At 46.1% G+C, this 17,794-nt stretch overlaps 1 protein-coding gene across 6 annotated transcripts in view; it reads right to left on the reverse strand.

The window, feature by feature from the left end:
• The window catches only part of LOC129384091 (uncharacterized), a 165,340-nt gene extending 147,619 nt beyond the window's left edge, over positions 1 to 17,721 (reverse strand). For 2 of the 6 annotated variants that reach the window (XR_011890026.1, XR_008611866.2), the window contains exons 1-2: positions 5,228 to 5,421; positions 4,969 to 5,153 (exon numbers count right to left, since the gene is read on the reverse strand). The gene's annotated coding sequence lies outside the window, so the exon portion shown is untranslated. Of the gene's footprint in view, positions 1 to 4,968; positions 5,154 to 5,227; positions 5,425 to 17,618 lie in introns of those variants that run through there. The other 4 variants (XR_008611864.2, XR_008611865.2, XR_008611863.2 and 1 more) reach the window with 4 other exon arrangements.
• Between the last annotated feature and the right edge of the window lie 73 nt (positions 17,722 to 17,794).

A 17,794-nucleotide genomic window follows, 5' to 3' on the forward strand; every position in this document is an offset into this window, starting at 1 on the left:
TGCAGAAATGGAATAGAGGGGACAGCACCAGACCAGACCTACGTAAATAAATATATAATGGTGGAATATGTCATCGTAACCTTTTGAGGGAAATTTTCAATTTACGTGCGGGACACCATTGCTTGTTCCAAGGGTGAAGCAAATAGCTTAGTTTTATTATTTGCAATGTCTGTTTCTAAGAGTTGTTTAAAAATGAATCTTGTAAATCTAGCCGCGGTAATATAAGCAGGAGTCTGCAGAACAACGATGACTGGTCCATCTAACCATGTACGGGCAAATGCGTAGCCACTTCATTTCAAAAACAAAAGAAACACCAACCAAGGTGACTTGGTACCCATATCAAGCACACCAGACGTAAAGTAAAAAGGATAAATGATTCTAGTACATTAAAAACATTTCTGTCTGAGAATGAGGTGAGCGCTCTGCACACTCACAACGAGTGGGTAACAGAGCTGCCATAGAATTTACAGGACGTTTTCCAAGCATTAGGACGAGTCCGTTGAACTTTGTCATTTCACAAACTAGCTGACTGCGCGTCACTCGCGTGTATAGCAGACGCGCTTTTGAATATCCCATAGAGTTTATGGACTAATATGAAACTCTATGGAATATCCCAAATCGACAGAGTAACTATCGGGATTGTCTGAGCGCGGGAAAGGTCAGCACAGGCTTGAAGCGTTCCATAAGCGACAAATAATTGCCGCCATAGCACGCTCCACGTGCTCGCGAACAGGAAGGGCATTCTGTAAGAGTCCACCTAGTGGACTGCCCATTCCGGCCGCTGCTGATAGGATGCAGCAGTACGAGTGAGGAGGAGACGAGCGGCCCCAGCCAATCAGCAGGGACCGAAATGGACAGTCCACGAGGTGGACTCCTACAGAATACGTCCCCTGTTTTGGTGCTATCTGCCACGGAATCCGCCATTTTCACGCTGCTCGCCTTGTAAGCGGCGCTCGCTTTTCCTGGCTCGTGGTGATCCACGTTGTTACTGAGGTTGCAACGAATTACTTCATTTGCAGTAGGCCGTCCAGCGGGCCAGGGCCGTTGCCGAGGATCTCGAAAGAGTTTCCTCGGGCGAGGAATACGGGAGGCTGTCCGTTTTATGAGAACGCAGACACCTCATAAATGGAGGATATTGTGCGATGCCAAGTCAGCGCTACAGGCGCTAAAATGTTTTTTTAATGAAAGGACCATACTACCTGCTCGTGCTGGAAATCGTCGAACTTCATCACAGTGCCGAGTTAAGTGGCCACGTGATCACCTTTCAATGGGTGCCTAGTTATTGTGGTGTTTTCGGCAATGAACTCGCTGACAGTGAGGCAAGATCGGCGTCCTCTTCCTCTGATGAAGTACGGATTGCCTACTCGCGGCCTGACACCAACTCCATGATTAAGGCACTCATGCAGGACCTTACAAAAGCTTACAGAGCCCACTATGACAACATTCACAGACGTCTACACATGATTGACCCAGACGGTAAATTCTGTTTGCCCCCGAATCTTACGCGGAGCAAAACATCATTGCTACACAGGATTCGGCTCAGCGTTGCTTTCACCCGTCGCTACGCGCACCTCATCGGCCAATCGAACAGCCCTGATTGTGATCACTGCCAGACGCCTGAAACACTGCAACACCTACTGTGCGACTGCCCAGCATATATGCTGGAGCGAAGGATGTTAGAAAGTTTCTTAGCCAGCGTTGGCAGGCAACCACTGTCGGGGGAAGCCATCCTCGGCCCATGGCCCGACACTGCAATTTCAATACGTGCAACAAAGGTATTGTTGAAGTTTCTGCAGGACACCAAGCTCGACGAGCGGCTCTAGCAAGACAACTGTCTCATGTACCTAAGCACTCACCACTTCTCTTATCATCATCATCCATCCCAGTACTTTCCCTCCCCTTCCCTCTTGCCCAGTGCAGAGTAGCAGACTAGAGCGCACTAGCTCAGGTCGACCTCTACGTCTTTCCTATCAATAAATCCAATTCAATTCAAATTCCTCGGGCGATGGACCGCTGGCAGCCTAGCCCCGGGCACCAACATCAATAACCGTTGGACAAATAAAGTTTATTCCTATGCTATCCTATCCTTCATTTGCACAAAAGTGTATTTTAAAGGCAGTCTTTTTACTATTACGCACTTTATAATGAATACACAGCTTAAAACGACGAAATATATGTGTTCACTACTCCTTAGCCATTGCCAGGGCCGTCAAATGCAAAGGACACTTCCTTTTCTCGTGTAGCAGTACGCCGCCACAGTTACACTCAGTGCGCTGATGCTCACTTGCTCGAAGGGACGCCAAATTTAACCCTCGTGACACGGACATCAATCCGATCAACTGATTTTGTAGTGGAAGGTGGGCAGCGTTCTGGGTTCCACTGCGAGTACCAGCGTTGTGGACAGACGCTTTTGTGTACCTGAGCGGCTGTGTGCAAATTCTTAGGACACGCAGGTCTGAGCGGGGCAGACCGTAGACGCTCTGGTAAAGCAGTCTAACTCTTCATCTGGTCACGAAAGTGACGCGTAACTGTCACGTAACTGGCCCGCTACGGTAGCGTTTCGTGTAGCCAATATGTAGCGCTCACGGGGTACGCACAGCGGAGCTGGCGCAGGTAGAAGCAACATTCTTAGAACGTTGCGTAGAAATGCATCGGAGCAGACGCCCGACTGACGCCACATGCGTTCAGTGCGTACGCTCGCTTTTGCGCAAGGGTCTATTGCCATTATAGGCCTGCGAATATTGTCGGCACAACGTGAAATTGCCTCCCTCTTTTTTGTACAGCGTCCAGATATTCAAACGTGGACTATTTCTAAACTACAACACCTTGCTTCTTTCCAGTCTCACCTTCATTCGTAACAACGACCTAATTTCGTAATTGAGAAGGTACACTTGGAACTACTCAGTCGTTAGCAACAAGCTACAGAATAAGTTAAGCCCGCGCTCTCATGTAATTATGCGTGAAGGGCCGGCCTTGCTGCTTTTTAGCTACTCGTGTTTCCGTTCTTGCAATGTGCATGTCTTTCCGTAAAGTGACAGCATGCTTCGTCGTAGTGACAATGCCCAACATTTCAAGCGTTCCTGCGTGTCGGTCAAGTTACAACGTTACTTAACTAACCTTACTGATTGTACAAAGAAAAAATCAAAAGGTACTAATTAACTAAACGTAATTCCAAAAGTAATAGTGAACTGAACTAAGTAAAATAGCTAATTAACTAAGCTTGGTAATACCGAACATAAATAACTACCAAAGCTGACTGAGCCAAATATCCAATACCTAACTTTTCTAATTTAAATAAACAATGGCTATACTATATAACCAAATATAACTATAAATAACTAATTACCTTACTGAATAACTAAATGAATAATTAAGGTAACTAAGAAAAGTAACTCAACTACCTAATTAACCAGCAAACTCAAGCTTTATCTAAACTAATAAAGTTGAGCAGTTGCTTGGATAATTTATCTAAAACAACTAACGAAACTATTCGCTAATAATCTAATTATCTACCTACCATAACTAAGCAAATACAATTTCCTAACTAAAATTACTAATCAACTAATAACTAACTGAACTGGCTAAACAAGTACAACTAATGTGTCTAACTCGACAAAGTCGAATAGAAGCAGCCGATTTAAACAGTTTGTGCAAGGAAGGCTACTAGGGGAGGGGGACTACGTCAATCATTCAATGGTGCCGTGTATATTTTAAGCACAAATGCATTGCACGTTAAATTATTTTTTCCGAAAGTTCCCATCCCATTTTCACTCTGCAAACAGGCTTAAGTAAATGTCGCAGAGCCGCCTTTCTCCGCGAAAGATTTGCATGATCGCGTAGCATGGCAATCTGGCGCTGTATGATTATGATGATCGTGATCATGATTGATTTGCATGCGCTTTGAAACGGTTCCCGGGAGAAATAGTCACCTAGCCGTATGGGCAACTCAGGTATGCTATACATGCGTTTCATACTAGCGTTCTTGCATATATCTCCGTAATGTTTTTTTTTTTTTTTTCTTCCTGAAAACTTCTGGACTCGACTAGAATTAGGCCCCTTCTACGTACGCCAGTACCTCTGACGCCAGCTTCTGTCCTTATGGGAAACATTCGGTAAAGTTTTGTGACCAGATGGTAAGTATCAAATGACCCTGGTCTTACTGCGCGTTTCCAACAACACCCTATGTAGTGGCTATAAGATTTCTTAGGGTTTTCTTCTTCATAAAGTTCACCAATCACAATGATGGTGTCTTGCTGCGCGTTTTCACCTACAGGGAAGGAAAAAATTTCGTTACTTGTTCTTCTCATTCATAACACTGCTTTACGGCCGCTTTGGCTCGACGCAGACGCCAAAAAAAGAATTTTCAGGCTTTACGGTGCAAATCCGCATATTCATTCAGAGGCAGCCTTAGTGTGGACCTCGGGATTAATTTCGGCCATATGATGTGCTTTAACATGCGCGCAAATCTAAGTAATCTATTTTAATACATCTGGTAGCTGGCATGCTTTCATCTTCAATAAACGGAAACAGCTAGCGCAAAAGAACAAAAAGAAAAATGAATAGATGGATAAACAAACATTAGAGCAACATACACCAGCTCTTCCTTTCCGAAATACTTCCATCTAACGCCAACGATGATGTTTGCGCAAGATGAAGACGGGGATGCCGCTCTGCGTCTACTTTTCTGCACAGCGACGCCAAGCCCGAAGAAAAAGCCGAAGAAGTTGGATAACCATAGTTCGCCTACGTGACTGTAAAGAATTAGCAGAAATGTCCCGCCCACACCTGTGATGGCCCTGCAGTGAGTATTGGCGCTCTGTATAAGGCGTAAAAAATCCCTTGCGCTGAGACGCGCCGTGTCCGGCCACGTATTCTACTACACCAATTCCGAAATTCGCCCAAATTTATGCGTGCGACGTATGCACGCCTAGCGCTGCGTTCTAAGAAAGTTCCGAACTAAGATCTAACCTGAAATCCACGGTCGATCCGCAGTCGCCATGCGCACATGCGCGCTCTTGTGGGTCCTCGGCTGCGAAACTGACGCACGTCGTGGTTCTCGCCTCCAACGCATAGATCGGGCTTCGCCGAGGACTGTCACCGTGGCGGTTTCTTTCGGTTAGCTTGCCGGGGGACCAAGTTCAGCGCGACGAGACCTGCCTTGGCACGAGCAAGAGATAATCTTAGTCACACTCCCACATCGGACAGACTTTAGAAGTTTGGAACGTACCCGAAGTGGCGCGAGCTCCTCAAGTTCTGGCACGTAGGTCTCCACGAGGAAAATGGCTCCGCGTGACCAGGATTCGGAACGCGCGCCGCGTTCATCTTCTGCGCCCCCTTGTGGGACGCGAGTGCTATGGCACGAGAGCTTTCTGGCGTCTGGTATGTTTTCGTCGGTTCTCGGTGTTTCGAGCGGTGAAATTTCTGGCAGGCCGATATACTGTCACACTGTCTGTATAGCCTCGCTTCTGTATGAAACTGAAAGCGGCTGGAATTCTCGTTTGCGGCAAGCTGAAGCAGGGAAATATTCCGGCCAGCGCCCGTAAAGCTAGAACGCTGTACTTGCTCAGCTGCCGAGTCAATCGAGCAAAGTCATAGAGTCTCTAAATAGCGGTATGAAACTCTATGAGCAAAGCATAATGCTGCGTCTACTTGGCTTTATCGTCGTTTGGCCGCCACGTTGACTGCGCGTCACTCGCGAGTCTGGGAGTCTGGCTTTTGAGACATGCAAAATAGCGGTATATTTTGGTAACGCTACTAATGAAAGCCTCGGTGGGGGAGGGTGGCAAGGGGGGGGGGGGCATTTGCAGTCGTAACGTAGGGTATAAACCCCCAATTGGGAGGTCTCGGGAGGAAAGAAGACAAGGAAATGGCCAAGTGCTGAGAGGTTGAACTGAGTGAGTGAGTGAAATAACTTTATTGCAGTTCAGGCGAGGACGCGCGAACTCGTCGCGCACCTTGCTAGTCCCACGTCGGGACCGGCAGGCCTAGCCCAGGGGCCTGGTCACGGGCACGCCGGACAGCCAGGATTTGCTTGTCTAGCACGGAGCTACGGAGAAGCGAGTCCCACTCCTCCTTGCTGAACTTGGCGTATCTCCACCCGCACTCCTAGAACATGTGCACTAGAATGGAGATCTGCGTGCAGGACGGGCAGGCTTCGTCACGATATACGGCAGCGTAAGCTTCGTGTAGAACGGCCAGACACGCATATGTGCCGGTGTGTAATAGTCCACGAAAAATGGCTTGCGCCCTATTGAACTTGGAGTGAAGGGGTGGCAAGACCCTTCTAGACGTGTAGAAGAATTTCATAACCCCTTTATAAGTAGCGGGAGCGTCCCTGTGGCCGTAGTGGGGAGGGCAGTCGGCACTTTTTACATTCAAAGCGTGGTCGGTGAGCTCGCCCGCAGCCTCGTGAGCGGACTGATGGAAGTTCTGAGGAGCACCCTCGACCGACCCTACATGAAAGGGAAACCAGGGATGAGCCAGTGACGGAAACCAGGGATGAGAAATCAGCCTGATGGGATTGTTTTGCTTCAACAACTGGCTCGCTATGCAGCGTGAAAATTCTGTGTACGATCGCGGCCTCATCTAGAGCATCGAGCTGCTGTTCTCCACCGCAGAATTCGGATTCCCATAGCGGGCACGCGTTATTTGCTATTATTAAGCTGACGCAAGAAAGTAAGATACCTACCTACCTTTCGCAAAGGGCTGAAAATGACACAAGGAGCGCCTCGCAAACATTGCGCTTCTGGCTTGCATTGCAAGCGGTAGCTTTGTAGATATTCTCAATCCTTGCTTTTTCGGGTGCTCCGGAGTTATGTGAGGAAGCCACGGTGTCCTCTTTAAGTTGTATGATAGCGCTCGTCCTTTCTCGTGTTCCTTTCTTGTGTCCTTGTTCGTTTTGCTCTTTACATCGAGTCACAAATTTACCCAAATATCAGTTCTTATTAGCTGAGTGAGTTGCCCTATTTATATTTCACATAACCAAGGAAATATATATATATTATCCTCCTACGTCAACCCAGTGACCCAAGTTGTCTACCAGCTTGTGTCACTGTTTGTGCTAGTGGTCGTGATGTTATGTCTTCCAGGTTGTTTTATTGTCGTCATTCTAGTTTTGGGATCTGACTCTCGTCATGCCGACGTCGTCACGCCTTTTACCCTGACCTAGTGGACGAAGTCTTGTAATGGCTTAGCACACTGTGTATGTGTTCGTGGTGATGCCGTAGTGTTTGCTGTATCATCATCAGTCCAGCTTTAGTTCATTGAATGTCGTCGTGCCGTTCACGTCATGCGAACGTTCGTCTGCCGTCGTGATGCCGTAGTATTTGTTTCATCGTCTTTACTTCAGCTCCATCATTTGACTCTTATCATTCCGTCATCGTCACGCTATTGTAGACATACATTCGTGTTGATCCCATTGTCGTTATACTATTGTCATGCCATCTTCATGATTGCTTCGTCGTCATACCATAACCGTCACGCATTCGTGATCGTACCATGATCGTGAGGTCGTGCGGTGGCTCCATTGTCGTGATTCTATCTTCGTCATTCCACTCTCTCCATGCCGTCGTCCTGATGCCGTCACCGTCACAGTCGTCCCCATACTAGTCTTCATATCGTCATCGTCAAACAGTCGCTATTATGTACCCGCTGTCGTACCAACGTCGTCACTCCAACTTTGTCATCCGCCTCTTGTCATGGTGTCATCACGCCATCTTCGTCATGCAAACTTCGTGATGCAGACGTTTGCACGCCACTGTTTTATATACACATCGTCATTCCATTTTCCTCATACCGTTATCATGTCATCGTCGTCATCCAGTCGTCACATACATTCATTGTCATACCACCTTTGTATGTCGTCGCGTCGTTCCACCGTCGCCATTATAACTTCCTCATGCGACTTGCGTCACGTCATGGTTGTCACACAGTGCTCCTCATAATATTTCCTTCATCCAGCGGCCGCGATACCACTTTCATCCATCCATCAACGTCTTCTTCATTCTACCGTCATCGTGCTATCGCCATTAAATATTACGTGATTATGTAGTCAAGAGTTCGACGAAAGCTCGTCTGGTCATTTATCATGATGATTAAGAAATTGTGGTCACTGACCAGCCAAGGTGAAAATAACACAGAGAAGTTTCGGGACCCGTACGGGTCCCGAGACGTCTCTGTGTTATTTTCACCTTGACTTTGTCAGTGACCGCAATTTCTTCATTACGTAATTATGCGGCATTGCCATGCCATTGTCGTCCTTTGTGTCGTCAGGCAGTTGGTATCATGCATACGTTGTAATATAGTGATCGTCAAACGCTTGTGGTCATGCCATTGTCTTCATTCCAGGTTCGCCATCTGCTTCTCGTCATGCGGTCGTCTTCACGCTATCGTCGTCACACACTCGTCATCACCCCATTGTCATCATCTCGTCGTTACACCTCCGTAATCATTAAAGAATCGTCATCCCATTGTCTTCATGCCATCGTCATCACACCGCCGTTGTCATTCTATCCATGTCATTCCTTCTGCATCATTGCTTCCGCGTCTTATTCGCGTATAGTCGACGCAAAGGAATGGTCAAATTGACCACTCAAGATGTTAAATAAACATGCCGTCGTAAATGCGTCCTGGCGCCATATTGCTCGAATGGTAATTGCAGCACCGTTAATAGGCCCCATTAGATTTTTTCTTCCGTAATTTCCATCTGACCTTATGTCTCTTGCCACCCATCCGGCATTTGGAAATACCTCGTCTCCATTTAAAGGGGGAAGGTGGGAGGGGTGTCTTGAATAGATGATGGTATGGTGCCTGGCTCCTTCTGATGAGGCCGTCGACGGGCGTATTTAGGTGTTTTGTATAGACCACTAGCGGAGGAACGAAGATACTGCCATAAGCATTGATAATGACAGCCGGCGTGCCCTCTGGGCCGCAGGCCAAAGATGGCGTCCTGCGCCTAAGCCATTCACCGGTGAGATTCTCGCAAAAGTGCACCGAGCTGTAGCTCCCGGCAGAAGAGCGCGTCTCATGGACAGTGTTGTTAGCTGATGATTGATACACAAAATATAAATAGCGAAAAGATCAGCATTTGCTTCGATTTCTCGACCACAGCAGTCGATCAGAAGGATGTGATATCCAGGTTTGTTTAAAGGCATATAACCGTCTCCATAAGTCCGCCGATGGGTCAGGTTATAGTAGTTAGGTTATTGTAGTAATGTTTACAAAAAAAAAAGAACTTGATTAGCATTGTAGTATGATGGGGTAGCCAAGAAAGAAAAAATAGCCGCTGAACCGATCTCACGATGACTGGCGACAGTAATGGGACTAAAATTCAAGCAATGTAGCGACCCGCCGTATTACTGAAGACACTTGTACTTGAAACTCTGTAGTGCTCTGTGTAATATTTACGTTCCTTCGGTTACATGGCCATACACTATTCTCTGGTATCCTTACACGTTACTATAACATTCGCTCAGGAATGTAGCCATGAACCAAAGTTACGTAGCCACGACAATGGAATGACAAAAGAAAACGAACGACGTCGAAAGAGCATCGAAGGTGGTATGAGGACTACAACGTGATGAAAATGAGATGACGGTTATAATATAACGACTATGTTGGCCGAAAATCAAATGAAGTGCTGTAAATTCACAAAGGACTATCACAAGGATGTCCTCTGTCTCCATTGCTGTTCACTTTTTATGTTAAGGTCACAGAAACACAATTGCAAAGAAGTGAATTATGGTTTGTTTTATCCTACATGCATTATGGACAGCAACAGAAGGTCCCAGGACTGATGTAAGCGGACTACAAAGTGCTAGTAGCGGACAATACGCGACATCTATAGACACTTGCTAATATCTGTGGCAAGCTTAACTTTAAGTTTATCACAGAGAAATGGAGCATTATATTTAATGAGGAGACAGGTAATTACGTGCTGTCAATATAAGAACAAGTCATACCCATACTGAAGTGAGTGAATAAATCTTTTGAAGAACAAGCTGTTCATGCCCGTGGGTGGGCGGCCATCCTATTCAAGGTAGCCTTGGCCCTATGCTGATAGCCTGGGCCAGTTCACCAGCCGTAGCTGGTCCACATGTCTTTGGCTTGTCAGTAATGATTCCCACTGGTCTAGTGCTAGTGCTTGGATAGGCGTTGCCCGTGGGTTCTCTTTGCATTCCTACACCAAGTGGTAAAGAGTGTTTGGTGTTCACACATTTGGCAGTCCCTCGTAAATGTTGAGGGGTATATCGCGTGTGGTTGAGGGCTGTGGAGGCAATTGCCTATTTGAAGTCGGAGTATTCTGACGGCTTCTCTGTTAAGCTTGATGTGTGGTAACGGATATTCCTGCTGTTCTTGATGTTGTGTTCTAGAATGTTGTAGTATTTTCTTTTTATCATTTCATTGTGGTCTGGAGGCTGACAATCGTCTGGTGGGGTTGCCCGGCGTACATGTTTTCAGGCGGCAGCATGAGCTACTTGTTTTCCCACTAAGTATGCGTATCCCCGGGTCCAGACAATGTACGTTTCAGGGATGTCTTGGTTCTTGATGAAGTTGAGTGCGGTCCTGCTAATTCTTTCCCCCAGAAAGAGGCGACAAACCGCCTGCTAGTCTATGACGATAATGACCGTCACGTCCCATCAAACAATTTAAATATTTTGGCTTATATATAAACAAAGGGAAGACTTACTCAAACATCTGAAAATATCATCGAAAAGTAAAGGGTAAATGGAATGCAGCAATAATGAAGCAGTGAGCACTTTGTGGCCACAATAAATATGAGGCACAGCATGGAGTCTGTAAACGAGTAATGGTGCAACGCTAACATTCGCAAGTGTCAATGTGTGCTTGAAGTCTGATATCTTGTCATGGTTGGAAGTTAGCCTAAGGTCGATAAGCTGGTTGGCTTTGGGAGCCCACGGTAAAACTACAAATGACGCAGTGCAGGTTGAGACTGGTTGGGCCTCTTTCGAACTCCGAGAAGCGCAGAGCAAAATTTGTTTTGAAGAAAGACTCATTAACATGTATCAAAATTAATTGGCGGCTAAAGTGCAGAACCTCAACGGCAGAAGCATAGAATGGATGAAGAGGTCGAGAGAGTTGGCAGCCATGTACAGGGTAATTGAAAGTGCAAATTTCAACCAGGAGTCATCAGAAAGAAAGTGAAGAAAAGCTACAGAACGAATACGATGCAAAGAATAGAAACAATAGGACCACGGAGATTTGTAAGAATAGGAAGCTAGAAAATGGAGAGGAAAATCTGTAAAAAAAAAAGAGAAGGGGCAGTGCCTTGCTATATTAGGCTCGAGCTGGTTGGCTAAGGACAGAAAAAATATACGTGGAAATATTAGCAACAAGATGAGAAGTGTGTGTGCTGCAGTGAAAATCCGGACACCACTCAGTGCACCCTAATGTAATCGGAAGGCATTCACCTAGTGAGGCCCTTTGGTAACGTACACCTTACTGAAGCGCTTGTATTTGAAATGAACGGAAGTATCAGGCGGTCAGCAATCGAGATAAGCAAGAGACGATCAGAGTATTGGTGAGAAAGAAGCAAGAACAAGATTCACACGAACGGATCTGTTGCAGCATCGGTAGCCGCGCAACATTGATGGAGATGTTTAAAGGGAAAAAAATTCGGAGATTTATACAAAAAGTTTGTAATAAAAACCTGTATAGCACACCTGAATAAATCAAGCAGGCTAGGTACCTATTTGGCTTCACCCCATTTCAAAGGGGCCATCAATACAGAATATTCATCGCCATTATCTATCACTGCTAGTGATTAGAGTATTCCCCCTTGAGGGACTGTGTCGATGCGGACTTGCGTTTTAAATTCTATGTGATCCTTGTTAAGACGGCCACATAGCGGTATTAGCGTCTTGGTGACTCTTACGGCAAGGATACATTATTATGAGTACGAGTGTTTGAGTGGCACAAGGAGCTCGTTTTTTTTTTTTTTTTTTTGGGGGGGGGGGGGGGAGAGAATAAACTTGATACTAAAAAACACACGAGCGTAGGCAGCTCCATCGCTCTGCAGTTGGTGGTCCCGTCAGTCGAGGAGTCCAGCAGCCTTAGCTGCCCTTGTCGCGCGGTTAACCAGGTGGACCTGGTCCGACGTGTCGGAGCTGGACATCGCTGCCTACCACTGTCGTGAGGCATGGCGTGGTATGTATGTGAGTGCTTGTGTGCTTGCGCAAGCCCATACCATGTCGCATAGCGTTTCGGATGGATCGCAATGTGAACAATTATAGGAATACAGCACAGGTTGTAAGGCGTTTTGGGGAGGACTTCGGTTGAAGTCAGCGCGAGACAGGGACGGCTCAAGGATTGAACAAAACGTGGCTCAGATAATAGAAATAGTGCAGCAGGACCACACCGTGGCATTACGCGTCGTATGCGTCATGATATCAGTGACAATACATGCATGCGCATATCATGTCATGACATCGCATGATTGTCATGACATGCGTGTCGTGACATAAATGCTCGGAATGCTGCGATTCTATCGTGGTTGTTTCTTTAATTCAATATATATCAGGACATAAATGACATGCACGCATGACTTGACATGGATAAAATGACATGACGTAAATGTCATGACCTGAATGACATAGATTACGCGTCTCGCGTGTGAGAACATGAATGAGAAGACATGTGTGCCCAGTCATGTCACGGCATCAGTGACATTACTTGCTTATCATGGCATGTGTGTTATGACATCACTGATGCGAATGGAGCAATGCTGTCTTGATCGTTCCTTTCACTCGGTCTATATCTGACTATAAATGGCATGACATACGTGCATGACCTGACAGGAACAAAATGGCTTGTATATCATAACGTGAATGACGTGCAAGTGATGACATCAACACTACGAATTCGATTACAAGAAGTGTACGTCCTGACATGACAAAAATTACAAGACATGTCATGCCGCGCCATTCTTGTCATGTCATGCACGCATTTCTCGTCACACATATTCTGATTCATATCCAGGTAAAGAAACGATCATGATGTCATCAGTACATGTCATTTGTGTCATTTATGGCACTCTCGTCATGAGATGCGTGTCATGCAATGGTTGTCATTTCGTTTCATTTATGCCATAAACATCCTGATGCATGTCTGGTAAAAATAAACCGGACAAGAAGGACAATGTTCTCGTGACATAGATGGCATGGCATTAATGAATTGAGTTAAACAGCGTGCTTTCGTTTTACTTGGTGTACTCAAATACGTCTGTAATGGCATGTACAAATGACATCTATAACACGTAATGGCATGCATGTCATAACACGATGGGCAGGAGTGCCATGATTGCATATCATGACATATCTGTATGCCAAGCTACGACATGATCGCCATGAATGTCATGACATGCATGACACGAATGGCATAAATTAATATCAGGCATACACATACATGCACTCGGGGCCTGACATGAACTTACACGAACTCAACGAACCAAGTTGTCTACTAACTTGGGACGATGGCCGCATGCTCGTATTCGTGATGCCGCGATTCGTGATTCGACTCTCAACTATGATTTTCTTGTCCTACATCTGCTCGAGCCAGGTGTTATGCGTACGAAGGTACCCGTAGCTCGGAATCGGAACACCGTGTGCTGCTCGCAACCGTTCAAACAGCGTTCGGAACGCAAGTTTCCCGCGACCGTTAATTTCCGAACGCAAGGCTGCGACGCGCGACTTCCTCGTTGCTCCCCAAGTTCGCACCAGACTTTCCCGGCGCTTCCCGCTACTACGAGGCCGCCTAATCAAACATCCAGGCCTGCTCTTTCCTGGGGAACGCACCGTTCGAGTAGGACAATGCTGCACCGAATTCCACTATGGAAGCGCCAAAGGCGCAGGGTGCGCCACACCACTCTTCAATGTGGTGATAAAAAGAAAGGGGCTTCAGATTGCGCTAATCTTTCACCGCCTGGACACCCGCTTGTCTTGCAAGCGATATCACGTCTTGCCGCACGTGAGATTTGAAATTTTGTATTCGTTAGCCATCTCGCCCCTTAATGCCGCTCGTTCACATGGCTTCGGTCGTTCGTCTTGTTGCTATCGTCACGGACACGCGCTGTCGCGTTAACTCAGGTTCACTGTGATTGCGTCCCACACAGAAACACAGGATTTAAACTCAGACATAGTTCAACGTGAGAACATTTTGTAGAAGTTCATCGAATGTACCATAACCAGCTGCCTGTAATATCATTCGCACGACTGAGTCCCTAGGTGCGTCAGATCAACACAAGTTTATTTTTTGTTCTCATGGCCAAAGTCGCACGCATATTTCTCACTTGCAAACAAAAAGAGAAATATATTGGCGCACGCACGCTCACTTGCGTTGTGTGGTATTTATTACACAGCTGTTGGGTGCATTCGTCACCAAAGCCCAATGCGCGTGTCTTTTCCTGATTCACCGTTCCAAGTGGCTTCGGCTTCGTTTAAATCATCTGTAAACGAGCCTGGAATCGGCATAGATTAAATGGGAATAGCATTTTTTACGCTCATTGGCTCACTCGCGGACGTACGCCCACGCGACTGCTTTTTTTTCGTTTACTATACATACATATTAACTTTTCTCATCATCACCCGCCCAAATACTTCCATTGCTTTTCCCTCTTCCTCAGTGCTGAGCAACAGACTGAGGCACACGAGCTCAGGTCGACGTTTCTGTATCTCCTGTAAGCTAAACCTCTTTCCGATTGTCTGACGTCTTAGGTGCTATTGTCTGTGAGGAAGCTCCGTCCCTTGTGTCTGCCACCTGCGATGCGTGCAGGGTGTGGTTATTAAAGGAGACTCAACGTGCCATTCGTCATGACCCCTTCATTCGCTCAAATGCCCGTTGAAGCAGCTAATTCTTGCAAGAACCTAGTAGTAAAATTTATTACGTGCTAAAATAGAACTTTAGGGTTTTATTTAAAAAAATTTTGTAAATCCCAGCGCCATTTGGTCTTATCTTTTAAAACCGTTTCATTGACGACCTAAATCACTTAGCGGCAATCGCCTATCACCAGTCCACCGTCTTGTGAAGCGAAGTTTTTCAGAGCATGTCCATTTTAATAGATACTGATGAGCCAGTTGTTCAGGCACGATAGTGATGAATAAGCACACTTAAAACAGACGAATTCACGCATACGGGAAAAGGATTTACATCAGCGCCTGCGTACGTCATTTTCATCAGTATGTCAATTTGTCTGTCTCAGGTGTGTGGTTCATCAATATTGTCTTCATCATTATCAAATAGTGTGTGGTATCAACTTGCTGTCGTATTACCCCCATATCGCACCATCGTTATAACAAGTGAAATTAAAATGCAATGTAGTTACCATTTCATGTCTCCATGAGACGCACTACTGATGGCTCATACCGGCGAGGATGTACGTTCGCAATTCCTGTTGCCAAACTTCAAGCTCATGTTGCCACTTTCGTTTTCCATACACCTCACCTCAGTGTACCCCACTGTCTCGAGTCTTGATAGAAAAAGAAAGAGAAGTGGACTGTCACAAAAAGTAGAAAGCCATGGGACTTCCATATTAGTGTTTTGCCCACGGGTGGTACTTGAACATCTGTCAACAATTTCGGGCAGGATAGAGAACTGATCGAACGTACACATAGATGACGCCTATAGCTACAGGCGTAACGCACGCGCAGGTATCCTTTCACCACTTCTACTGTCGTCCGTGCCGTAGTGCTAAGAACAAAAATGGTGCAAACTGACCATAACGACATTTCATTACCTTTTGTGAAATGCGCTTTAATCTGGTTCATTTGTGGCCACCGCGCGCACCCTTTCCTCGCCTGTCCTCATTTTTTTTTTTTTTTTTGCCACATTCTTCTAATCGCTCCCAGCCAACCTCTACAACACACCACTCCCTATAATTTCTTTACATGCGATAGTTCCAGTTCACAAGCATGCAATGTCTCCTGTAAAAGCCGTAATTATACGGCGAGGAAATGACTGAGCAGGTGCGCCAGAATCTCAGCACAAATATAAAAAAAGCTTCCCTAGAGGAATTATGCTCTTGAAGGCGCGTATATTTGTTACGGAGAGGTTAGTCGTGCAACCATTGTTTGAACTCCGAGCTGGCTACTTGGAACACAGCCGGCGCCAGAAAGTAAATGTTCGTTCTGTAACGTTAATCTTTGAAACGATAAAGAACAGCTTGCCGCACAAAGTAGTTTGCTGAACATCATGGCAGGATGAGTCATAGGCGGGGGGTTTCCATTTTCTTTGAAGCGCGGTGGTGGGCTGAACCTCGAAGAGCTTTTGGAACCCTTCCACATTGATATACATGTCGTTTGTTCGCGTGGTCTTGAGAACAGTTTGTTTTCGTCTCTACAAATAATCCCGCGAAACGGGCGCCCGCACGGGAGCGTCGCGCCATCTTTTGCGACGAAGTTGCTTCATTTTTGTGGTCGCTCTGACAAAAGCAACATGGCGTGCCATGGGCGAAAGAACGGATATGAGGGAAGAAGACGCTAACATCTTGAAAGTAAACAATGCGTTTAGGTACATCACTGTCGTTATTAGGGGTAACTTCGGCACGAAAGAAAGCTTATTTCCGACTCAAACAGTTCCAACAGTAACGGGGAAGTCCGAGATCAAGATTTAGCATCGAAACATTGTAGCAGAAGCAAAGTAGAAGAAGATGTTGCTAATAACACAGCTGCAGCATCCAATAATTTCCCAATACAGCTAATCAACAACTTCTGTCCAATGAGCGCGACACTGCGGACTAATGCTGCAGAGCAAGTTATTAGAAAGAAGAATATTGCGGTTAGATTGCGTGAAAAGAAGAAAAACCTTGTTTACAAAGGCAAACGTGATATGGATAAGACGAGCTTTTACAGGACACTTACAGTATCGTTTGTGATATAGAAAGCGGCAATGCAAGACATGAAATTAGAACTACCGTTGCGTGTAGGCAGAAAAATGATGTGTTCGAGGAACTACAGAATGGGTTCAGACAGAGGCAGATGCTTGGAGGATGATATGTTTCTACTAGCTCATTGCATACAGGTTTCAGTGGCTCAAACTGGGCCTCTATGGATAGCATTTCTAGATATGACAGGGGCCTATGACAACGTAGACGGGGAATTATTAGGGCATATTCTCAAGCTCAAACTCATAGACGATAATTTCGTGAAGCGGCTGAAGGAGATATATGACGACAACCGAGTACAACTTGTAAGGGCACAAATTGTTAATGTACAGCCCGCAGATGGTACTAGAACATCAATGCACACTTTCGGACAGGCCGGAGGAGTGCGGGACATATGACAGGGGCGGACATCAGAGCGCGCTACCGATCTGTAGGAGTCGCCGCACGCGCGCAGCTAGCCTTTCACCCTTTCTACTGCCCTCCCTGCCGTAGTGTTGTGGATAAAATGGTGGGAACTGTCCATAATTATCTTCGTTACCTCTTACGCAATCCTCTTTAATCTGGTTCATTTGCGGCCACCGCACGCAAACTTTCCTCGCCTTCCTCTACCTCCACAACACTTTCCCTCTAATTTCTTTACATGCGATCGATGCAGTCTACAAGTATGCAATGTTTCAAAGATAAGTTGTAATTACTCGGCGAGAAAATGACCGTGCAGACGCACCCGATTCTGGGCAGAAAGACCAAGAAAGCTTCCCTGCAGGAATTATGCTCGCGAATGCGAGTATATTTGTTGCTGCGAGGAGACGTATGCAACGATTGTTTGAACGTTGAACTGGTTCCTTTGCACGCAGATGGCACGAGGCGGTATATCTACCTTCTGTAACATTATTCTTCGAA

This window comes from Dermacentor andersoni, chromosome 9, assembly GCF_023375885.2.
Source record: "Dermacentor andersoni chromosome 9, qqDerAnde1_hic_scaffold, whole genome shotgun sequence".
Lineage (NCBI taxonomy): Eukaryota > Metazoa > Arthropoda > Arachnida > Ixodida > Ixodidae > Dermacentor > Dermacentor andersoni.